This window comes from Triturus cristatus, chromosome 11 (genome assembly GCF_964204655.1).
Source record: "Triturus cristatus chromosome 11, aTriCri1.1, whole genome shotgun sequence".
NCBI classification, from domain to species: domain Eukaryota; kingdom Metazoa; phylum Chordata; class Amphibia; order Caudata; family Salamandridae; genus Triturus; species Triturus cristatus.
The window spans coordinates 371,051,526-371,075,885 of NC_140594.1; the positions used below are offsets into that span (position 1 = coordinate 371,051,526).

General features: G+C 40.7%; 1 protein-coding gene and 1 long non-coding RNA gene across 2 annotated transcripts in view; one reads left to right on the forward strand and one right to left on the reverse strand.

The window, feature by feature from the left end:
* Nucleotides 1-5,295, forward strand: part of LOC146784205 (zinc finger MYM-type protein 1-like) — a 282,641-nt gene extending 277,346 nt beyond the window's left edge. The window contains exons 2-3 of the transcript XR_014970610.1: nucleotides 4,069-4,099; nucleotides 4,584-5,295. The gene's annotated coding sequence lies outside the window, so the exon portion shown is untranslated. The remainder of the gene's footprint in view (nucleotides 1-4,068; nucleotides 4,100-4,583) is intronic.
* LOC146784206 (uncharacterized) overlaps nucleotides 1-24,360 on the reverse strand; it is a 40,736-nt gene that overhangs the window by 10,665 nt on the left and 5,711 nt on the right. Inside the window, exon 2 of the long non-coding RNA XR_014970612.1 lies at nucleotides 2,134-2,208. This is a non-coding gene — a long non-coding RNA (uncharacterized LOC146784206). The remainder of the gene's footprint in view (nucleotides 1-2,133; nucleotides 2,209-24,360) is intronic.

Here is a 24,360-nt window from a genome sequence, read left to right on the forward strand (position 1 = left end):
GCCAACCTCTTTGGTAAGAGCGTCCACCTTAGTAACAACATCCTGGGCGTCACTGATCTTCTGTTCCACCTCAGAAAGTCTTGTGTCCAAACTAGACCATTTCTCATCTAACCTCTGAAGCGTAGCAACAGTGTCTGTCATAAAAGGACGAATAAGGCGTAACTCCTCCATGATGTCTTCAAGAGTGAGAGGCAGCGGAGATTTATTTGGGGAAGGCGGGTCTTTTTCAGTACGCTTGACAGAAGGGTTACCTGAGTCCTTCCTACCCCCAGCCGAGCCACCATGAGGTTTAGTTGAGTGGGCACCCTCCATATTGATGGTATCTCAACCAACAATGACACAGATAACAAATGGAGGAATGCAGGCAGGATGTTGGTTAGTCAATAGCAAGAGGAAGCGCAGCCGAAGATGGAAGTGCCAGGACACAATACAGCGAAGGACACTGGGGCGCTGAAAGCGCAACTGAAGAAAAAGGCGAAGAAAGTGGCAAAAGAAAAAGGAGCCAGCAATACCGACAGCCAAAATTGACCCCAAAAGAAGGGGGTATGTCACAAAATTGAAGAAGGCTGGGGACGATTCTTGAGGTAAACAGACCTGGCTTCTTTTACAAGAATATAATCCAAGGAATCCACAGAGGCAGCAAAGGAGTCTCACCACTGACGATTTTTTGCGCAAAAAGATGACATACTATAAACCAACGCAGCAGCCATAGTAACACCGTTGAAAAACAACAGGGAGCTGGTCAAAGAACTCAGTGGCAGCAGTAACGCAGAAAAAAAACGCTGTAGAAAAAGCAAAATGGCGGCCGCCATCTGAGGGAAGCAGATAATGCGCAATTAAAAAGACAAAAAGACCGCATTTTGGTCAAAAAAACTTGCCAAGTAAGTCTCTGCAGTTTCTCATTGCGAATTCCATCCTGGAAGTAGAGCTCCGGTGCATATATGAGCAGCCTTCACGCTCGGATCGGCTTCGTTCTCACGGAGCTCGTCACCCGGCGGCCATCTTGAATCGCCGCGCCGCTCGCTCCCCTCAGTGATTGTATTTTAAAGTGCACTTTCATCATACATTGCTTAACATCCACATGTCCTAAAAGGGCACTAATGAAATACTCCATTACTTTCCTGGTGTGATGGCCAAGCTTTACCTTCCATATAGATGTTTGGGGGTCATGTTTCCCACAAAAACGTTTTAGAAGTTTTTTTAAAAAGGGGTCTACGGTGCTATAGTTGTCAAAGGCAGTTAAAATATCTGGAAATTCAATTCCACAAGGCCTGTGGCTTTTCCAAACGTATATAGTATCTTTTTGTTTTACATTCCATTTCTTTTCATATTCCCACATTGCCTCTTCAAAAGGGATTCTTAGTCATATGTTTATGTCATACCCTTCACAATGGTCATGCCCTTCTCAATCTGGGTACAAGCACAATAGGCACAACTCTTTCATACCAACGTAACTCCTCTTTACTGAGGCAAAGACCAGTGGCGTAACAATAGCTCCCGCAGCAGCCACGGTGTGGGGGGGCCCGAGCTCCAGGGGGCTCCCTCCAACACTGTGCATGGGCGGCGGCTGAGAGCTCCTGACTGAGTCCAGAGCGTGGGGGGGTCTTTATGTACTTTGCAGGGGGACCCCTCAAGTTTCGTTATGCCACTGGCAAAGACACAAACTGCTCACGGCTGCTAAGTTTCCCAGTTTTATGCTAGATATATTTTTAGGCCAGGGGTTTCTCTTTGAATTCTGGGACTTGTACATCTGTTTTATAATGCAGTAAACAAAATTGCTAATGCTAGAATTCAAAGAAAAAACTTGGACTAAAGAAGCACATCACAAGTGGACCTGCAAAACTTGACAGGATGAATCCCAGCACTAAAATCCTCCATCATGCCCAGATTGATATTCCATAGCGCCATGTAAAATCATAAGTGAAGTTGAGCATTCGCAGCATGTGTTGGAGGGCCTTCATGCAACCCCAGGGTGTGTCTAAAACTCCTACAAAAGCAAAAGTCTTCAGAGACCTGTGGCCAACTTTGGTGGCGACCTAGTACTTAAGCCGTGCCCAATCTTTCAAACCTTGCTTTCTGGCAAGGCTTCAGGTGAGATCGGTCCCATTTGCAGTGCGCTCTCTGTTTATTTACCATTGTACTCCACTAGAAGTTCTTCAGTTCCAACACAGGTCACAGAGGAGGGGTCTCACTCCCAAAAAATACCACCTATACAAAACAAAATGTTAAAGAACAAGTTATTGCGCCAGATTTTAGGTACTTCGCAAGGGCCTCTTTAATGATACCCATCAGGAAACTTAGAGACTTGTGGTCTCCTTCACAGTATTTGATTGTTGACATGAAAAAACACTGCATATTGAAAAACAAGAGAGACATTGCTTTACGGTTAATTTCCAAAGAGGAAGTGAACAGTGAACATTACACTCTATGTGACATAGAAGCAGATGAATTTGAGCATTTGAGAACAGGTTTATTTTTGACAAGGCAATCTTCGCATTTTGGAGTACATACTCTCATACTCATACTTTGTTGGGAGGAACAATATTAAAATTTGCTCATAGTCACCCTAACGGAGGGCATCTAGGGGCAGGGAGAAATCAGCAGGCCATTCTCAAATTATTTTATTGGCCAGGAATATACTCGGAGCCCACTAAAATTTCCCGACAATGCATTGATTGTCAAAAGGTAAATGCAGGCTATGGCTCATCCAAATGCTCCCCTTCAACCTTTGCCTATTATTACCAGACTTTCTAGAGAATTGGGTTGGACCTACAAGGATTTACGGAACCATCAGGGAGGGGTATAATTATATACTAGTATTAGTAGATTATGCCACAAGCTACCCTGAGGCGTTTCCCTTAAGAGACACCTTGGCTGCCCATACTTGTGATGAACTCATCCTGGCTGTTTCTTGAGTAGGACTGTTGGATGGATTATTAACAGACCAGCATACCAATTTCATGTTTATGGTCATGGCTCAAGTCTCTTAACTATTAAAAATCCACCATATAAAAACTTTAATTTACCATCCACAGACCAACAGCTTGGTGGAATCTATTAATAAGACCTTGAAGCAGATGCTATGAAGGACAATCAGTCTGCACAAGAACGTTTGGGATAAAGTATTACCTCTGTTGTTATTCATAGTAAGACGTGTTTCTCCATCATCAACAGGATATACGGCATTTGAACTTTTGTTTCAACAACTACCAATTCAATATTGAACATGGACCTCGAGGAGTGGGTGGAACCTGGTGAGAGGAAAATTCCCTTAGTAGAATATGTAGCAGCCTGCAGACTCTAAGCCTAGTAGCTGCAGAACATGCAAGATAAGCCCATGAAGCTAAATATAACAAATGGATGCAGCTGAGAAACGTAAAAATAGGAGATAAGGTTTTTGTATTGTTTCCGGCTCACAATAATAAGATGTTAGTGAAATGGTATGGTCCCTAAAGTGTTACAGAAAAGTAATCCATCCAGACAGAAGAAGGGATTCCTAGATCTGTCATAGTAAATTGTTAAAAAACATCAGAGGAGCCGAGGGAACCAAGCCTAGTGGGCATCTTTCAAGAGTCTTACCTCGATCTTGCACAGGAATAGAATGATGAGCTTTCCCAATTCCTCTCCCACAACCCTTTGGGTAACCTTCTGTCACAGGAGAACCCTAAAGTCCTGAGGGGGGAAAAGGTATTGGGACAAATTAACAAAAGATAAATGAAGAGGCTGCCTTAGGTAGTCTGGTCTTCTGCTCGGTTCCTATCCACTCCTCACCAGTCTAGCTGTTGTAGAAATTCTTCTACAGCAGCGTCTGAAAACTAGATAAATGCTTGCAATTAGAATGAGATATTTCAGTTTCCTTCTTTCTTTTCATTTATAACGTTCCTTATCACAAGAAATCTCTTTTATCAACTAACATACCCAGTAATCCTAGGCTTGCTCGTCTTTATTTGAGAGGAATTACTGTTCCTAGAAGTCTTCTAGCATTTTTAAAAGAATGTGCACTGTGAAACTGTTTCGCTTTATCCTCCTTGATCTCTTAATGTTCTTGTGTTTTTTCTCTTTTTACAGGTGGAACTCTCCTAAGGAAATCGTAACTCTGGTAAGTACCACTTTTCTTTCTAAATATTTTCCTCAGACCAAATAGGTAATTATTGCGTATTTATATTCATTCAAATGATGGATCAGGTAGTGCAAAATTTTGTATACCTCCTCTATTTTGCATGAAAATACTAATTAGATAATCTATTAATCATAATATTATTAAACGAGTGCTGCATGTATTCTACTCAACACTATTAAAACACAAAATTACATGTGGGAGACTGCTCTTTGCATGGCTAAATAACTCATGTAACTAAAATCTGTACGCATATTAACAATAGTATATGTAATAATAGTATATTGCATGATATACTGCTTTGTGATGTTTGCGTCTTCGTGGAGGATCGAAAAGGTGAATATGATTGCTTTAAATGTCGCTATATGCTAGATAAATACTAACACGTAAAGGGATTAGTAAGGGGTTAACATTAGAATCATCATTTCTATATATTAATTATTATTTTGTGTTCGTTTCGCTTAAGTTGACATCTAGGCCTAATCCAAAATGGCCGCTGACACCATACACAGAAGTGGCCACCATCTCATGAAGCGCGGAGTCAACTGCGCATGATCGGATAGTTTCGTGCAACCTTTACACATCATCTTCCCGGTCAAGGATAACAGTTTGGTGGTCTGCCAAGATAAGGGAACAATCAAGAATTCAACAGACCGGAACAAGCCGATACTAATGTGAACTAGTGACCTCACAACTCGGACTGAACTAAGACTCTGGGAATAAGAATCAGATGATCCCAACCAGCCAATCACGCAGTTCTTTGCTTAAAAATGTATCTTCTTAACCTGATATTATTATAAAAAGGGTAGTAGAATAGAGAGGGCGCAACGCCTATTTTCTGATGGTCCAAATGCTGTCTGACCGCTTGATGACTGCAAACTTTTTCCAAAATCCACGGGCTATGATAGATGCTTGCACAATTTCTGGTCCTTTGATAACATTTTGGGACTGTAACGTGCTGAGCAGAGGACTTTGGACTGTGAGCCTTGGCCTGCTTTATTCTGACAATTTACGACAAACTTGGTTATGCAGAACCAATGAATTAGAGGACCCCAGATAGCCAGATTAGGTAAATATGATGTTCTGCGATTTACTTAAATTGATCTAGAAATTCTAAACTTTTGACGAAACAAATGAAAATATAAATCATTTTGAAAATATAAATAAACAAATATTGATTAACAAGAAAATATGAGTTTGTGGTTTTTCATTAAGGAAAACAAGGATTCTGAGTCTTAAATGTGTTTTAGATGGTTCTAAATCACCATCAACCAATCCAACTATTTGGTCCGTCGACCAAGTGGGTGGAGTGCCTTGATGTTTAAGATTAGGGATCTATAGGCGAAGAATGCTAATGTATATTTTGTAAAATAACTCTTCTCTCCCTATAGGTTATAAGGTGTTTCCCCCACATGTCCAGCGCAAGAATCGTATCATCCCTCCTGTGAGCAGACTCATGAGAGAGAGAGAGAGACGTATGAGTGTTGGTGTTATGGGCCCCACCAATGAATGCGTGTGTGAATGAGTTAGTGTGACAGCGGGTCTGCGACGCAGGGAGGACGGTTATGCTCTCATTATTTCCCCGGCTTTTGCGCTGGATCAGTTTTTCTGGTAGCAGGATGATGGTTTTATTGTTTTGGTTTGGTGATTATTGCTTATTGATCTGATTATTGAATATTGATCTCTCATTTTTGCTATTTGGTTATTGATTGGGGATGTTTGGAAGAGTATTGGTTTATGTATTAACACTCTATGTTGAGTTGTGTTGAGTTCTATGTTGTTTTGCGGCTTCTGGGATGTAGGAAGTCGGAAGTTTGAAACGATTCCGTAGTAGAGCAGAGGTAAGCGCTGTTCTCGGGCAAGACGGAATTGTTGCTGTTGCTCTGTAGGTACACGGGGAAAACGTGTAACGATTGGAGTTGCACGACACATTGTCTGGGTTCGATTTGGTAACATCGTCGTGTGCTACTGTTAGGGACTTTCTGTATGAAAGAGGTGTATGGTTAGCGAAGGCCACCTGTGAAATTTTGGTGTTAAGTACCAGGAGTCCAAAAGGCACTCTGATTACGCTCATCACTGGAAAGGTAATAGGAGTTCCCTAAACTTGTTAGAAGGATAAAGTAGAGGGAAGTGCTACTTTATTAACGAGTGTCATAATTCTGTAGTAGGGCAGAGGTAAGTGCTGCTCTCGGGAAAGACAGTATTCTGTGTGAATGAACTACATTTTCCGTATGAAAGTGCGTGAATGAAATAGCATTCAGGCTAATTGTGAAACTCTGGTTTTATTTCTCAGGAGCAGAGCATCTCCAACAGGTGTCTTAATTCTAGAGAACTGGTTAACTAATGCTTGTTAGAAGGGTAAGGTAGAGGGATGTGCTACTTTATCCAAGGAAGTAACGATTCCGTAGTAGGGCAGAGGTAACCGCTGCTCTTGGGAAAGATGGAATTCTTGTGAAAAAGGTCATTAACTATACTTTGGTTAGCGAAACAGATAATGGTGGCGTTTTTATGTCGTTACTAACAGATTTGTAAGTCAGAAAGAACGTAAGAAAGTTTGCCGATAAATTTTGTAAAGGAGGGGTCAGCAGAAGCAGGAGTAGCGAGAAAAGCTGACGTCAGAAAGACCGTGCTTGGATTGGCCAGCTGTAAAACAACGTAGATGCTTCTGATTGGCGTGTTAGTGTACGCCGCGCAGGGATTGGAGAATTACAGGGTGACGTAGACGCTCCGGATTGGTGCGTTAGTGTGAGTCACGCTGGGATTGGAGAATTACAGAAGTGACATAAACGCTCTGGATGGGTGCGTTAGCGTAAGTCGCGCTACGATTGGTTAAAACAGAATAGTCGTAGGGAAAATCTAGCGGTACTGAAAAGACAAAATGATGTATTACGATCCACCAGAAAAAGAGAAAAAGTCCTGGTTTGGAAAGATCAAAGGTCTATTTAAAAAGGACAAAAAGATTGTGACTAGAGAGGGAGAGTTGCTTCCTCCACCAAAATCGCCCGCATCCTTTATGGTTGCGCAATACGGATATCATACATGTATTTGTTTGGACAATTGGGCAAAGTATACAAAAGATGATGGAGTTTTAGCATTTCCGGAACATGGTTCATTTAATTTAGCGGTTTCGAGAAATTTGAGAGAAAGAATGATGAATTTAGAACCCAGACTTAGACCAACTCAGTTTGAAGCATTGACAGAATGGGAAGACAAGATGCATGACAGAGGAGTGGCGGAAGGTATAAGTATATGTTTGGTAGATCATATGGACAGGAGAATCATGATGACAGAATGAGAAGATGGCGAAGCGCAAATATGGCTGATGGTTTGTTTCCTGTGAGACATGCTGAAGAGGTTAGCAGTAGAAAATGTATGGAAAAGAGAAATATTACAGAGTCAGGAGGGTATGGTGTGCATGAATCGGAGGATGATATTCTTGATGACATATTTTATAAAAATCCACCCCCATATCAATCAGATTTCACATTATTGACACCAAGTGCCCCAATTAAAGAGACACCACGAAATATAAAATTTGAATCCGTACCTCAGGAGGTAGCAAGAAATAATCCTTTCAGAGAAATAGAGAGAAAACAACATGGTAAAACGGGTAATGAAAATTCAGCTGAATTAGCGAAAACCACCTTAAAGTTAACTGAAAAGATTAGGGAATTGACCAAAAACTTGGAAGCCGTAACTGTTCCTGTAACTATAGGACCTGTGATGCCTATTTTTGATAAACAAAAGGATAGTGAGCATTGTCTGACGATTCCTTATAACAGTAATAAACAGACCGAGAGGCCAAGAAAAAGTTCAGATAAGAATCCATGGAGACAAACAGTAAGTATTTCAGAACAAAGTACGCCTAAAAACCTGACAGCAAATCAAAGTTTAGTGGACAGAATAATAATGACAACAGAATCAGTTCCAGGATCACCAAAGGGTTCAGAACAAACTAGTAGCGAGAAAAATCCAGTAGGACCCACTTCAGAAGAATTAAGTGAATGGTTGAGGAGCTTACAGCGGAAAGATACAGAACCCCAACCTATAGATGTGGCTAAGCTGAAAATTGTGTTCGAAGAATTAATAGTAGGGACTATCCCCACAGAGAAGTTAAAAGCTTATCAGGATGAAGAATTATTATTCTTATGTAAAAGTATAACATGGAGAGCAAGGAATCTACACGAAAGATTAGAAGAAGTAGCAAATGAAATGGGTATAGACTTTGAAAAGGTAAAGTCTTTACAAAAACCATACCAAGTAGATTTTTCTGAAAAAGATGTTGAAAATCTGAACACTACAGGACAAACAACACAGATTAAAGACTTAATTATTTTGTTAAGAAAATGGGGAGATGTAGATAAATGGAAAAGTAGGTGGTTTCGGAGGCAAGATGATGTCTCAGACAAAACGTTTGCAGCTTTCCCAGTGAGAGAAAAGGAAAAGGTAGTAACAGAATGTCCCATGAGAGAAATCCCAGGTGGAGGATATGTACATGTCCCCTGGACTAGACAAGATATTTTGTCATTCACCAATGATTTTCCTCGATTGCGCGAAAAGCCAATCGAGTGGTACAGGCAGGTAGATAGGTTTGTGAAGTTATCAAAGGTTCTATGGATTGATTTAGATAGTCTTTTTGACATGATAGTACCAGCAGACTTATGGACAGAATGTAAAATAATGATTAGCTGGCCTACTCAAGAGTATAAAGGCCTTGGTTTTGTACCTACCACAAATCTTGATAAATTCAAGATAAGATGCGAATTAAGCGAATTCTTTCGGAAGATAAGATTAAAAACATTCTTTGCGGCAACTGATCGACCTATTGAAGACCATAGGTACACATCGTTACGGACGAAGTCCAGTTTCTTCCCTCCATCCTCAATGATGCCCCCGGAAGTATTAGCTTTTGAGGATGCAGTATCAAATGAGATTGAAAATCTATCCACGCGGGGTGGAGGTTTCGACAACATGAGCAAGAAAGAACGAATAGCTCTAAAAGAACTAAGTACAAGACCCGATGTGGTTATTAAACCAGCTGACAAAGGTGGAGCAACAGTGATACAGAGCATTTCAGCATATAGATCAGCCTGTATCAACCTATTAGCAGATACCAAATTTTACAAACCCATCCACAGAGATCCTACAGCTCGACTCAAGAAAACCATAAATACTCTTACAACAGAGGCACTGAAACAGAAGTGGATAAACAAGAAGGAGCAGGATTTCCTGAACTGTGATGATCCTAGAACACCCATATTCTACACAATACCCAAAATCCATAAAGGAAGAATACCACCACCAGGGAGACCCATTGTGTCAGGGATAGGTTCCCTTTTGGAACCACTGTCTAAGTACACGGATTGGTTTCTCCCTCCTCTGGTGACCCAAATAAAATCCTACATCCAAGACACAAAACATCTATTGAACGTCCTTCGGAATGTTACATACGATCCAACACAGAACATTTTGGTAAGTCTGGATGTTGAAGCATTATACACCAGCATTCCACAAGATGAGAGCATCAGAGTGATTGAAACATATCTACAGCAAGGAGAATGGACCTGGGATGCACCAATAAGCTGGGTTATCACACTCATGAGTCTGGCATTGAAAGAGAACTTTTTCAGATTCGAGGATCAGCTATACCTGCAAACACACGGTACATCTATGGGGAGCACATTTGCTCCCAGCATAGCGTGCCTCTATGTAGGACATCTAGAGGAGGAACACATATGGACCACCAACCCATATACCAAGAATATCAAAGGGTGGTGGCGATATATAGATGATATCTTGATAATTTGGGAAGGTAATACAGACACACTGACCAATTTCCATACATGGGTCAACCAACTCAACCCACATTTGAAATTTACTATGACATCGAACCAAAATCAGATATCTTTCCTAGATGTAAAGTTAAGCGCAAAGAATGGGGGGATTACTAGTTCTTTATTTTCCAAACCCACTGATAAAAACAGTTTACTCCTCTTCAATAGCGCACATCCCCGGTCACTCAGGGAAAATCTCCCAATAGGCCAATTTTTACGTATACGCAGAAACTGTGCCGATCTGGATGAATACAAAGTAGAAGCAGATAATCTGGCAAAGAAACTATATGAAAGATCGTACCCCAGAAGGAGTGTTGAAAGTGCGAGGAAACGATCTCGTAATACACCCAGAGAGGCCCTACTTGAGACATACCTAAGAGAAGAACCAGATGCTCTCATATGTGTTACCACCTATAACAGATCATCTAACGAGATTAAGAAAATTATCAACAAAAAGTGGACAGTTCTCACGTCCAATCAACTGAAATATGAGAAGCCAATGTTCTCTTTTAAACGGAACAAAAGTCTGAGGGATTCTCTCGTTCATACAGATTTCAAGAAACCAAAAACACAATCCAGAAAACAGACAACACTATGGAATCTACCAATGGTCACTGGACATTACCCATGCGGGACTTGCATAGTCTGCCCATTTACAGAACAGACTAGAGAAATAGATCTGGGAATGTCATACCCGTGGGAACAGCGATCACACACGAATTGCAATACAGATAATGCCATCTATCTGATAAAATGTCCCTGCCAACTTATGTATGTGGGAATGACAGGAAGAAAAATCAAAGTGCGTATATGTGAGCATAGGAGTACGATCAGAAGGGCTATTACGTCTACCAAATTGACTGCACATTACATAGAACAAAAACACACAGATTCAGATTTGTGGTGGACAATCATTGAGAAAGTAAATGGGGACGGCGATATGTCCAAAACCCTATTAGAACGCGAACAACGATGGGTATATAGACTCAAAACCCACACTATTGGATTAAACGATTCAATACCGTGGAACCAACTCACTCAGAGGTAACACTCAGTATGATTAGTAAAACTGAAACATAACCCCACATTCAAATCTCATAGATATAGTCACACCCTGACTTGAAACCAAAAATTATGGATACTAGAGATTGAGTGTGATGTTGCCCTGTAGCAACCAATGACTAGATCACTCGTTTATCTATTTTTATTTTTATTTTAAGACCAATAGCTTTTGCGCCTCCAACGACGCGAACAGGTTGGGTTTCGCGGGGGGTTATGTCTCAAAGATATTAAAATATTGATCCAATAACTAGCCTCTTGAGCGGATCGTCTGAGAACCAGGTGGTGGTCCCTATGGGTATCCCATGAGACACATCTCCGATGTTTTAACCAAACTCTCAAATCGGAGTAGCTCAAGACATATCGAGATTACACACTCTCGTCAGACAGTTCAGGCATATGGATTTATACTGATCATCCATCTGTAGTTGCAACCGGTAATTGCGCCGGCTATTGTGCCGGCTATATCGCCTCTGATGAACTAAGGTGAAATAGACATGGGAATTTATATTCATATTAGAAATCGGTAAACACACATCAGTATATTGATAAAGTTTTGTTTGAAAAAAAGAAAAAAACTCTTAAAGAAAGTATCAACAGACACGCACCAAGCCCGCAACTACAATTCCCATGAGTCTCGATGATAGTCGTCAGATTCAGAGACAGGATACGGAAGTAGGCGGGGCAACAGTTAATAACGAAGTGGTTATTAAAAGCGTCCAAAAGAAACGGAACAGCACTCCAAGCAGTGGAACCACCACCGAATAGGTTGTTACGAGGGGCAGGACCCTTGATGGCGTGAGTAAATGCTGCTGAGTGACCACAACTCTAAGGTATGAGAAGAGAGCTGGTCCCCTCGCGGGATCCAGCACCGAACATGACTCTAAACAGACTTTGTCTTTTGTTTATGTTTTTGTGTGTCTCTCTATATGTACACTCACTTGATGACCATCCCTTCATGACTAACTGGGATATTTACATCTCATGGGGGCAATGATACTTACGCTTACGATTACGAAGTGTTTGACTACAGGGCTACCCCAATTACGGTAGTCTTCCACTTGGAGTTGATACCCCTCAAAAAACGGGGTAAGAATGCATGTATGAGAGAGAGAGAAAAAATATATACGTATGTAAGAGCGCGAATGGTGAGCATGTCATCACGCGATCATGTTACATGTACAGAGATATATGTATATATGTATATAAATAACCACGGCGATTTTTTGCACAATTTATAGTGTTTTTTTCACAAGAGGACTACACGGGTGTTAGTACATTATATATAGACTTACACCTATGAATAAAAGGAGTTAGGATGCGGCATACAGCCGCCACAAAAACCGGGTAACACACAAATGAGAATGTGTGAGAAAATCACAGTGTTTTTTCACCCACCACCCGGAAGTGTCTGTTGTCTTCACACTGATTGAGTTGAAACGCACGTCTGCAGACAGGAACTTTCCTGGAACTCCATATATAATTATATGTGGTGTCTCTTTCTTGTTTCCCCCCCCCCCTTTTTTCTTTTGTCTCCTTGTTTCTCTACCTAGAGGGAGTGAAATACAAGACTAATCACTCTATGACAATTGTTGAGGAGCGTTAGTCGCCCTCATCCCGAATAGTGCAGGGAATTCTTCTGCCTAACCTAATCCAGGGGGCACTTTTTTCCCGCCCTGAAGAAAGTCCAGCACCCTTTATGGGGCCTAGCAGGACTGAAACATGTTGGCTATAGGGTCTTAGGACCATAATATCCCAATTTGACCCTAACATTGTATTTTATTTTCACCACTGACAGTTCCACGAATAAAAGGGATACTGGGAACTGCTGTGGCTTTTAATCTTTATCCCCCTGGCCAAAAACATCTTCATAAGAGCTCCCTGAGATATGGTCGAGCCCACCTCGACTTATAGGGGTCGAGGTGTCCCGATGATGAAGCATGACACCACTAGGGTGTGTGAGGGAATATAAAACAAAAGGAGTTGCCTCCTTCCCCACTGAGTAGTGGTGTTTAGTTCCAATCTTCATTTAGGGGTCGTAACATCTGAAAATTCTAGGTCTGTTCAAATTTAACTCATAATCTCATCTCTGAGTTAGTGGTGGGGAGTACTTTTTGGTAGAACACCACTCAAGAGTACCCTAGAGACCCAAAAACACGTGCCCCTGATCCGGAAGTAATGAAAAAATATGAACAGGTAATTACTTTTCTGAAAAACAAAGCACCCACTAAAGAAACTGATTGGGTAAAAATTGACCGAACTCATCAAGAAGCAAAGGAGTCGGTACATGCCTACTACGAAAGGTTAATTCTCGCCTTTAAACAGTTTAGTGGTGATGAAAATTTGAGTGAAAAGGATTTGAGTCATTTTGTATATCGATTTGTATATGGGCTACGTCCAGAAATAAGTGAAATGATTAAACAGCATACAGTGGACTGGCAAAATAAGAAAATAGACGAAGGACTGAGACATGCAAAATATTTTAGTGAAGAAATTGAAGCAAAACAGCGTAAATTAAAAGAAAAAGCTATGTGGGCACAGGTAAAGGTGGCAGAAAGACAGGAAGCTCAAATGATTGAACAGGCAAATGGTGCAGGTATGAAACCTAAATTTAATGTTGGAAAAGGGAAGGGACAATTTAATATAGATGAAGCCAAAAAGAAATTTCCATGTCATAATTGCGGAAGAATAGGGCATTGGAAATCCAAGTGTAAATTTCCCCCGAGTGCTAATGATGATAATACATCATTGAATTCACAGGTGCAGAAAGAGGTGAGATGTCAACCACGGCGACAGCAACAGGTTGCTGCCCAACTGAATCAGGTGCCAAAACCGCCTTTTCCACAGAGCGTAAATCCTCAGAAATACAGTAATGAGACAGGATTCTACAACGAAGAACAGGTTACCAAGCTGCCGCGCACTACTGCTGTTTCACAGTATTGGCTACAACGTGATGAGAGTGAGTCAGACGAAAACTATTGACGGTGCCGAGGGGAGGAAGAAGAGTGCGTGCTTGGCGCAACTCTAGAAGTAGACCAGACAGGCCCTTTTGTGGATGGAAAGATAAATGATGAAAATATTACTTTCCTAGTAGATACTGGGGCTACTCGTTCAACTGTTAGGTCAGCTGATGTTAAAAATCTTCCTCTCTCAGATGAAACAATCCAAGTAGTTGGAGTGTCTAACAGACAGATAAAAACATATCTCACAATCCAGTCAACGTTAAAATAGGGAAATTTTCTGAAATGCACCGCTTTGTTGTGTGCGATTCAAGCCCTGTAAATTTGTTAGGAGAGATTTGCTGTACAAAATGAATTGTACAATATTTTGTACTCCAGATGGTATAGCAGTTGAGACTCCAGATGAGGATGTGCTGTACAAAATGACAATGGCTAACATGGAAACAGAAATTACCGAGGCATTTGCTGTATTTGATCCTGAGGAGTTGCCTCAAAAATTGAAAAAGACAGTGAAAACAGAGGTATGCGATTTTACTGGAGAAGATGTGGGTTTGATGAAAAATGTAGATCCCATAAAAATTTCTGTAAAGGAAGGAGTAAATTACCCAAATATTCCACAGTATAAATTGTCACCCAAGATAATTACTGGAGTCACACCTATAATAGAGAAGATGATTAAACAAGGTAGTTTGAGAGAAATAATGAGTAGTCCATGTAATTCACCAATTATGGGTCTGAAAAAGCCTAATGGAACATTTAGAATAGTGCAAGACCTGAGAAAAATAAACAAAATTGTTGTGTCATGTTGTCCTGTTGTACCATCTGTGATTTTGTACCAGATTCCTCATGATGCAGAATGGTACACAGCGATTGACCTGTGTCATGCTTTCTTTTCTATCCCATTGCATCATGACAGTCAGCAGATTTTTGCTTTCCGGTTTGGCGAACCTATCTTGGCATGGTGCCGAATCCCACAGGGGTATACAGAGAGCCCCTCAATATTCAACCAGATATTGAAAAAGTCCTTAGAAGATCTAAAGATGCCTGAGAGTTTAGTACTGGTGCAGTGCATTGACGACCTACTTGTGGCGTCAAAAACTCGAGAAGCTTGTGTGGTGGATACAATAGCATTGCTAAATCATTTGGAAGATGGAGGACTTAAAGAATCTCCGTCAAAATTACAGTTTTGCCAAAAGGAAGTACAATATTTAGGCCACAAAATTGAAAAAGGATTGAGGAAAGTGACTGCAGCTAGGATCAAAATAATTAAGGGAATGAGAGCCCCAATGACGCAAAGAGAAGTGAGACTATTCCTCGGAATGGTGGGATATTGCCGTCAGTGGATAAGTAACTTTTGCCTGATTGCAAAACCATTAGTACGATTGACAAGACGTGATGTGAAAGATCATATTGAATTGAATAAAGAAGAATTGATGGCTTTTAAACAATTGAGAGACAGTTTGTGTGAAGCACCAGCTCTTGGTATGCCTGATTAGGAAAAGGAGTTTGAGCTCTATTGAAGTGAAAGAAACATGGGAAACTGCGAAGGCCAATTGCATGGTTTTCAGCTATATTCGATCCTGTAGCTGTAGCATTACCAGGTTGTCTAAAAGCAGTTGCGGCTTCATGTAAGAGCCTTGAACAAAGTGGAGGAATTGTGATGGGATATCCTGTGCGAGTGTTTGTACCTCATGATGTGGCAATCCTTTTAACAAGGAGCCGTACACAGTTCATGACGCGTAGTCGTCTGACTAAATATGAGAAGGTCATCTTAGGTGCAACAAATGTGAGTCTTGTGAGATGTTTGAATGTAAATCCATCAACATTGCTACCTGATGCTGAGAATGTGGAAGTCAGAGATGACGTGGATCATGACTGTTTGGAAGTGCTTGATTTCTGTACCAAACCACGTCCTGATATAAAAGATGTACCTTTGACAGAAAGTGACTATGTGATGTTTGTGGATGGATCATGTTTGAGAATGGATGATGGAATTCTCAGTGCAGCATATGCAGTATGCACAGTAGCAGCAGTATTGGAAGCGTCATGCCTGAAAGGAGTAAAATCAGCCCAAGTCTCCGAACTGTTTGCCTTACAAGAGCATGTAAGTTGGGAAAGAATGTGAGAGTGACTGTGATAACCGATAGTCAATACGGCTTCGGTGTAGTGCATAATTTTGGCCAAATTTGGTCCCAAAGAGGGTTTTTGACTTCAAGTGGAACTCCTATAAGGAATGCTGAAGTGGTTGGAAAATTGCTTGAGGCGATACAGCTGCCTAAGCAATTGGCTGTGGTAAAATGTGCTGCGCATTCAAAGGCTGGAGGTTATATCCAGCTGGCAACCAGTTTGCTAACGATATGGCTCAATATTGCGCACGCAATCAGAATTCTGTAAATCGGGCAAGAGAAAAAGAAATGAATTCATGTCCCTTGTTGTTCACTAACATTGTGAATACATGGGAAGAAGTGAGGCAGTTACAAGAGGAAGCAGGAGATGAGAAAATGAGACAGTGGGTAAAAGCAGGATGTGCACCAAGGGAAACAGATCATGTGTGGGTCTATCAGGATGGAAGACCAGTTATGCCTGATAGCATGGTGTCCGCTATGGCACAGATGTATCATGGACAAGCATATGTAGGGAGAGACGCAATGATCAGATTGTTCAAGCAAACATGGTATAATGCAAAATTCAGACTTGTAGCTGAGACCCTTTGTGAAAGATGCCTTATATGTCAGCAGTTCAATCCTGGAAGAAAAACAGTGGTAAGTCTAGGAACGATTTTTGGATTATTGCAAGGAGTTGGCTGATTCCGTTTATTCTGTGTTCCATCAGGTTGGATCGGATGCCACCACCCTTGAAAAGAAGCCAGCTCATGATTTGAGCCCAGGGGACTGGTGAGAATTAAGGTGCACAGAAGACGAAACTGTTTGGTCCCACGTTGGGGAAAACCACGTCAGGTGATATTGACCACAACAACAACAGTAAAGTGTGCAGGAGTAAAAAACTGGATACATGCTAGTCACACCTTGCGAATTCCAAACCCAGTGGATAACAAGGAAGGAGAGTATTTCGAAGAATCAGATACCAGTTCTGAATCTGATACTGAGGATACAAGAACAAGACAAACTCCTGAAAGGGGAGAATCAGAACCAAAATCAGTTGTTGCCCCAGAAAATCTTCCATTAAGAAGAAAATTGCAGATTTCTGATACCAGCTCAGAATCGGATACTGAACCAGTACGAGTACATGAAAAAAGGAAGATAGACGGTGAAGAGATTGTCAAAGAAATATTTGATAAAGAGATTCCGAGTGAAAGTTTAAGAGAAATTCCACCTGAAGTAATAACATTAGATGGTAAGGTACCAGAAACAGAGAGTGAGGGAAAGATTTTTGCGGAAGACCCCCGAGGGGTTGTAGGGAATTCACACATCCAGTTAGAAGAAGGGACAGTTAGTCAGCAGGAAGATTGTGTGGAAGAACCAAGAGGAGGGACAGAAGTAGGTAAAATAAAAGAAGTGGTGGAAAAAAGAATAGCTGAAGGTAAATGTCAAGTTGAAACTGAATCAGAGGACAGTGATGAAGAAGTACCAGAAGGTCGAGTCCTACGAAAGAGAGCATGGAGAACTGAGAAAAATGAAAAAGGAAATAAATTGAAAAGATCAGTAAGAGATTAAATTTGGCCAAATAAAATAAAGAGATTGAGATACAGATTGACACGGGTGAATTCATCTAGAGCTAAACAAGTAAATGAAGTATCAAGTCAAGAAATAATGAAAGACGGGGAAAAAGCGACAGCAGAGGAAAATAAGAGAACGAGAAAGCCTAACCAGAAGTATAAGTCGCCGGAATGGTCATATGTGGCACTGCCTGAAATAAAAGAAGAGGCGGACAGCCGAGGGGATCCAGATGTGACTGTACCAGAAGTGGTTGAGGAAGACGAAGAATCGGAAATCCTGAGAGTTATCTTGTCCGATATTGGAGAAGAGACGGATGTTCAGGAAGTTCTGTACCAAGATTATGAAAGAAAAGTGAAAGACAATCAAATGCCAAACTGAGAAGACCAAAAGTGACCCAAGTGGGAAGACAATAAATTACTAAAAAAGACGTAACTGATAGAACCAAGTAGGTGCTTAGAGCCTTGGGTTAGACAAATTTAGTTGTGAAGTAGAAGAGGCTAAGTCAAAAGACACTGATCATTTTTCGAAATGGCAAACACAGAAAGTAGAAAAATTAAATGTGTATTTTTTAGAAGATGGTTTAAGATGTGTTGTTGTTGTACAGGATTACTAATGCTTCTATGGAGCGTATTGGCTTTAATAGTTTCATTCAAGGTTACACTAGGAACAATAGAATGATATAGTGAGAATAAAACGGATGTAGAAAAGATTCAGAAAGTATACCCGACTAAAATAGATAGAAATTATTTACATAAAGACAGGTCTATAAATGATTTCTCTAACAATATATTTTCAAAATTACTATACGAATATGTAAAGACGATGGAAGTAAGGGACTGCTACGTCTGCATGCAGTTACCTGCATCTGTTTCAGAGGAAGTGACCTATCATCACCTCCCAGTAACATATTGAATAACATGTAGTGTAATAGCAAGTTTGTTTTACAAAATAGGGAAATTGGAATATTATTTTTCAGATGTAGATAACATATTTTCACAAGTACCTGTAGTTAACAAATTGAATGAAGTGAAACCTGCAAAGGTGTTAGGTGAATTTGTCTTAGGAACTAAAGAACTAACATTAGAGTCCATATTTAGAAATAATCTAACTTGCAGCTTAAAGAAAGAGGAAAGGATTTTCTTAGATATGGTTGAAGAAAGGAGATTAAAGATGCAAAGGAAAATATCTGAAGGAAAAGAAGAAAAGACAGTTTGGGATGTTGAAAGAGAAAAACATTTGAAGAGGGAGGCTAGTCCAACAATGGCTTTGGATTGGCCTCAGAAAGGAAAGTTGTGTATTAGAAGGAATCAAACTGTATATGATAATTATTTTGTGATAGCCATGATATATATCGAATCATGGGTGGATGGGGATTCAAAGGAGGAAATGATCCAGTCTTTCCTGGATTATATTTTATCTGCGGGAACAAGGCATATTATCGTTTGCCAGATCATTGGTATGGCACATGTTATATAGGCCTGGTTTTCCCAAAGATATTCCATGTGGGAAGAGGAAAAGATGGTGTACATAAGTTAGGTAGTCAACTAACACGTAGAAAAAGAGAATCTTGGTCAGAAATTGTAGGAGACATATTTGGAGCATTGATACCAGCAGTGGGAATATCTCTGAATGCACCCAAAATTACAAAATTATCGACAGTAGTGGATTGCTTGTCAACAAGCACTGCAGGAGGATTCTTATTAGTAAATACGGAAATGGTTGCCATGCGTGTCATGGTAATGCAAAATCGACTTGCCCTTGATATAATTTTGGCAAAAGAGGGTGGAGTCTGTGGAATGCTGAAAGTTCAACATTGTTGTACTTACATTCCTGGCGAAAGTCAAGATCTAAAGACCTACATTAAAAATATAACTGATTTGCATGAAGAAATTGCACCACTGGAGATTGAAGGTGTTTGGGAAAAGATTGGAAAGATATTTTCCTCTATTAAAGATTTCCTATTAAAATTAGGTAGTACATTTATAGGTAAGATCCTATTTCCATTAACATGTGTGATCTTTTTAGTATTAATCTTAAAACTAGGATGTTTATGTTACAAAAGAAAGAAAATACGGAAAAACATAAAAAGAGAAATTTTGAAGAAAAGAGAAAATAAAAGACGAGAAAAAGAATTTGAAGAGGTAGAATTAGAAGAAATGAAAGATAGTATGTATAAAAAGGCAAGCGAAGAAGAGACAGGAGAAACAGAAATGTAAACTAATAATTATTGAATTCATTTCTTTTTATAGAGTTACAAAATTTTAGGTAGTGTGGTGATATAATCACCAAAGGGGAGATTGATGGAGCAGGTAGTGCAAAATGTTGTATACCTCCTCTATTTTGCATGAAAATACTAATTAGATAATCTATTAATCATAATATTATTAAACGAGTGCTGCATGTATACTAATCAACATTATTAAAACACAAAATTACACGTGGGAGACTGCTATTTACTTGGCTAAATAACTCACGTAACTAAAATCTGTACGCATACTAACAATAGTATATGTGATAATAGTATATTGCATGATATATTGCTTTGTGATGTTTGCGTCTTCGTGGAGGATCGAAAAAGGTGAATATGATTGCTTTAAATGTCGCTATATGATAGATAAATACTAACACATAAAGGGATTAGTAAGGGGTTAACATTAGAATCATCATTTCTATATATTAATTATGCTTTTGTGTTTGTTTCGCTTAAATTGACATCTAGGTCTAATCCAAAATGGCCGCTGACACCGTACACAGAAGTGGCCACCATCTCGTGAAGCGCGGAGTCAACTGCGCATGATCGGATAGTTTCGTGCAACCTTTACACATCATTTTCCCTGTCAAGGATAACAGTTTGGTGATCTGCCAAGATAAGGGAACAATCAAGAATTCAACAGATTGGAACAAGCCGATACTAATGTGAACTAGTGACCTCACAACTCGGACTGAACTAAGACTGTGGGAATAAGAATCAGACGATCCCAACCAGCCAATCACCGCTGTTCTTTGCCTAAAAATGTATCTTCTTAACCTGATATTATTATAAAAAGGGTAGTAGAATAGAGAGGGTGCAACGCCTATTTCCTGATGGTCCAAATGCTGTCTGACCGCTTGATGACTGCAAACATTTTCCAAAATCTACGGGCTATGATAGATGCTTGCACGATTTCTGGTCCTTTGATAACATTTTGGGACTGTAACGTGCTGAGCAGAGGACTTTGGACTGTGAGCCTTGGCCTGCTTTATTCGGACAATTTACGACAAACTTGGTTATGCAGAGCCAATGAATTAGAGGACCCCAGATAGCCAGATTAGGTAAATATGATGTTCTGCGATTTTCTTAAATTGATCTAGAAATTCTAAACTTTTGACGAAACAAATGAAAATATAAATCATTATGAAAATATAGATAAACAAATATTGATTAACAAGAAAATATGAGTTTGTGGTTTTTCATTAAGGAAAATAAGGATTCTGAGTCTTAAATGTGTTTTAGCTGGTTCTAAATCACCATCAACCAATCCAACTAATTGGTCTGTTGACCAAGTGGGTGGAGTGCCTTGGTGTTTAAGATTAGGGATCTATAGGCGAAGAATGTTAATGTATATTTTGTAAAATAACTCTTCTCTCCCTATAGGTTATCAGGTGTTTCCCCCACATGTCCAGCGCAAGAATCATATCATCCCTCCTGCGAGCAGACTCATGAGAGAGAAAGACGTATGAGTGTTGGTGTTATGCGCCCCACCAATGAATGCGTGTGTGAATGAGTTAGTGTGACGGCGGGTCTGCGATGCTGGGAGGACGGTTGTGCTCTCATTATTTCCCCAGCTTTTGCGCTGGATCACTAATAATAGATATAGATTGAGGTACGTAGCTCACGTTTTGCGAGGAGAAGGTTCGATGAGTGCGTTAATTGAAGTTCAGCCTCCGTCTGTGTGGAATGTTGTCTCTCGAATCACCCAGGAACACTGCTTGAGCAATGATGAGACTCGAGTGCTGAGGGCGCTACTTCCCTGCCATCTCTGAATAACTTAGACAAGAGCACTGGTTTCTTTGTAGTAGTCTACGAGGAAGAGCTAAAGCTGTAGGGCCAACCTCGGTCTGTGCAGGTAACAGCGGTGGGGTAGTGAGGCCATGTATGGGGAGATTCCAAGGGACGATGTAGAGGGAAAATTAAGGGCATATTATCAAGAAATGGCGTTAAAATTATTGCCACTTTAGCGGCAGAATACTCCCGCTAAAGTGACGATAATGGGCTTGATAATATGCCCTTGAGATTCCCATAGAAGTCCATGTTCTGGTGCAACATGGGTTTCTATTGGAATTCTCTACGGCATATTATCAAGCCCAATATTGCCGCTTTAGTGGCAGTTTTCTGCCGCTAAAGCGCGATAATTTTAACGCTGTGCTTGATAATATGCCCCTTAATTCTTTATTTAATTTTCCCTTTGCATCGTCCCTTGGAAGCTCCCCTTACACGGCCTCACCGCTGTTACCAGCATGGACAGTGGCTGTGTAGGGCGCAGACCCCAAGCAGTAAAACTATTCTGGAAATAGGAAAGCGCATGCTTAGAAAAGACTTCGCCCGTATGCTTCTACCCATCTGGAGGGATTTGCGAGAGAGATTGAAGCCCAACAGGCAACGAGAATGCCACTCTAACTACTCCGACAAAAAACTAAGGGGCATATTATCAAGAAACGGCGTTAAAATTATTGCCGCTTTAGCGGTGCTAAAGCGGCGATAATGGGCTTGATAATATGCCCTGGAGAATTCCGATAGAAGCCCATGTTCTGGTGTCAACATGGGGTTCTATTGGAATTCTCTGCGGCATATTATCAAGCCCATTATCGCCGCTTTAGCGGCAGTTTTCTGCCGCTAAAGCGGCGATAATTTTAACCCCGTGCTTGATAATATGCCCCTAAGAACTCGACGCGCACAACGCCAACTACCTCATTAAGATTTCGAGGAGAAAGGTCAATGCGATGCGTACTCGACAATTACTTCAGGGAAGTGCGTCATCTCAGAGAGCAGCGTGCTTCACATAGAATCTTGAGCGGAGCCTTGGGTTGGAAGAACAGCTAGAGCGGATCTCCTTGCATGTTAAGGTTGTGATCTTGGAGTTCCTTTTCCGCCATGTTTCCTTCCACAGATTTCCCTTGTACCTTCTCCCTTGTTCTGGATGACCTCTAAGGCCTAATACACACAGGGAATAACCTTTAGTTTTGTGAGTCCTGACAGCATCAGAAAACACTCAAATAAAAAAGATTAAAAAATTTACATTGTACAAGAAAAAGGATTGTGGGGTGAGATACTAGCAAGTTCCTCAGGATCAGCGAAAAAGGAGTCTGATTTAAGGAAACTATTGGAGATGTATTTTCTCCACCACCCTAGCAGAGGATGCCACTTATACCATACCAGAAGTTACATCCAGGGACCAGAGGAGTAGCTGTAAAAAACAGAAGTTAAAGTTGTGCTGTCATTGGATATCATAGAATGGCGAAGAAGCGAATAGACATCGGCAATTGTATTAGTTACAATGACAGATGCATTCACTTCTATATATTTTTTGGGAAGGCCACTGAGATATCCACTTTCAACGCTTACCACATGCTGAGGGTAGGTGGGTTCACCGAACATTTGTGAGCAGTGCAATATATTAGTACTTTTGACCATATGAAGGGATATTAGCAGGCCTCTTTGAGACATTCATACAGACCTAAGACAGCATTTTCAACACACTTTGGGTTATTTAAGATTAAGGTACTGCCATTTGGGCTGCATGGAGCCCCTGATACTTTTCGGCACCTTATGAGCCAAGTGCTGCAACTCTATTAGGCCTTTACAGTGGCCTACTTGTATAACATCATCCTCTTTACTCCTAACTGGGAGTCCCCATTAGAATACCTAGAAATAATGTTAAAAGTGTTAAGAGAAGCAGGGCTAGCAGCTAACCCAGCCAAATTCACAATAGCTGCCAACCAGATGCAATATTTGGGATATCGAACTGGGAAAGATGAGGTATGTCCCTAAGTTAAAAAATACAATGGAAGTACTGATTATGATCCACATACCTAGGAACAAAAAAGAGGTCCTCTCAATCCTGGGTTTGTAGGACATTATAGAAGGTCCGTCCTACATGATTAACCATATTAGAAATACTTGAAGCTTTACTTAAAAAACATGTCCTAATCAGTTTCCCTAAAGACAAGACCAGGAACTGGTATTTGTCACATTATGTTATGTTATGCAGCTTTGTAGCACACACTATTACCTGGGAGGGTATCCTGGTGCTAAACAGGTGTGAGTCTAGCCAAACCTTGGTCTTCGTGAGACTACCCGAAAAGCCAAGTCTTCAGCATTTTGCGGAATTCAAGAAGTGAGGAGGAAGCTCTTATGTGCAGCACCAGGTTGACCAGGCTTTAGGAGCAAAGTAGGAGATGCCTCAACCACCAGATCCTGTTCTCCGTAAGTGTGGGATGTGTGCCAGTAGGAGTCCGGATGAGCAGAGCTGCCTGGAAGGTTTGAGAAAGCAGATGTGATTTTAGAGTTATGCTGGTCCAGTGTTATGAGGACTTTGAATTGTGATCCTTTGTGTACAGGGTGCCAGTGGAGCTCCCTCAGGTGTGATGTGAGTGTGGTGTGGAAGATAGAGAGTGATTCTGGCTGCTGAGTTCGGATTGCATCAGCATCATATTCAGTCTTGAGATGTTCTGGA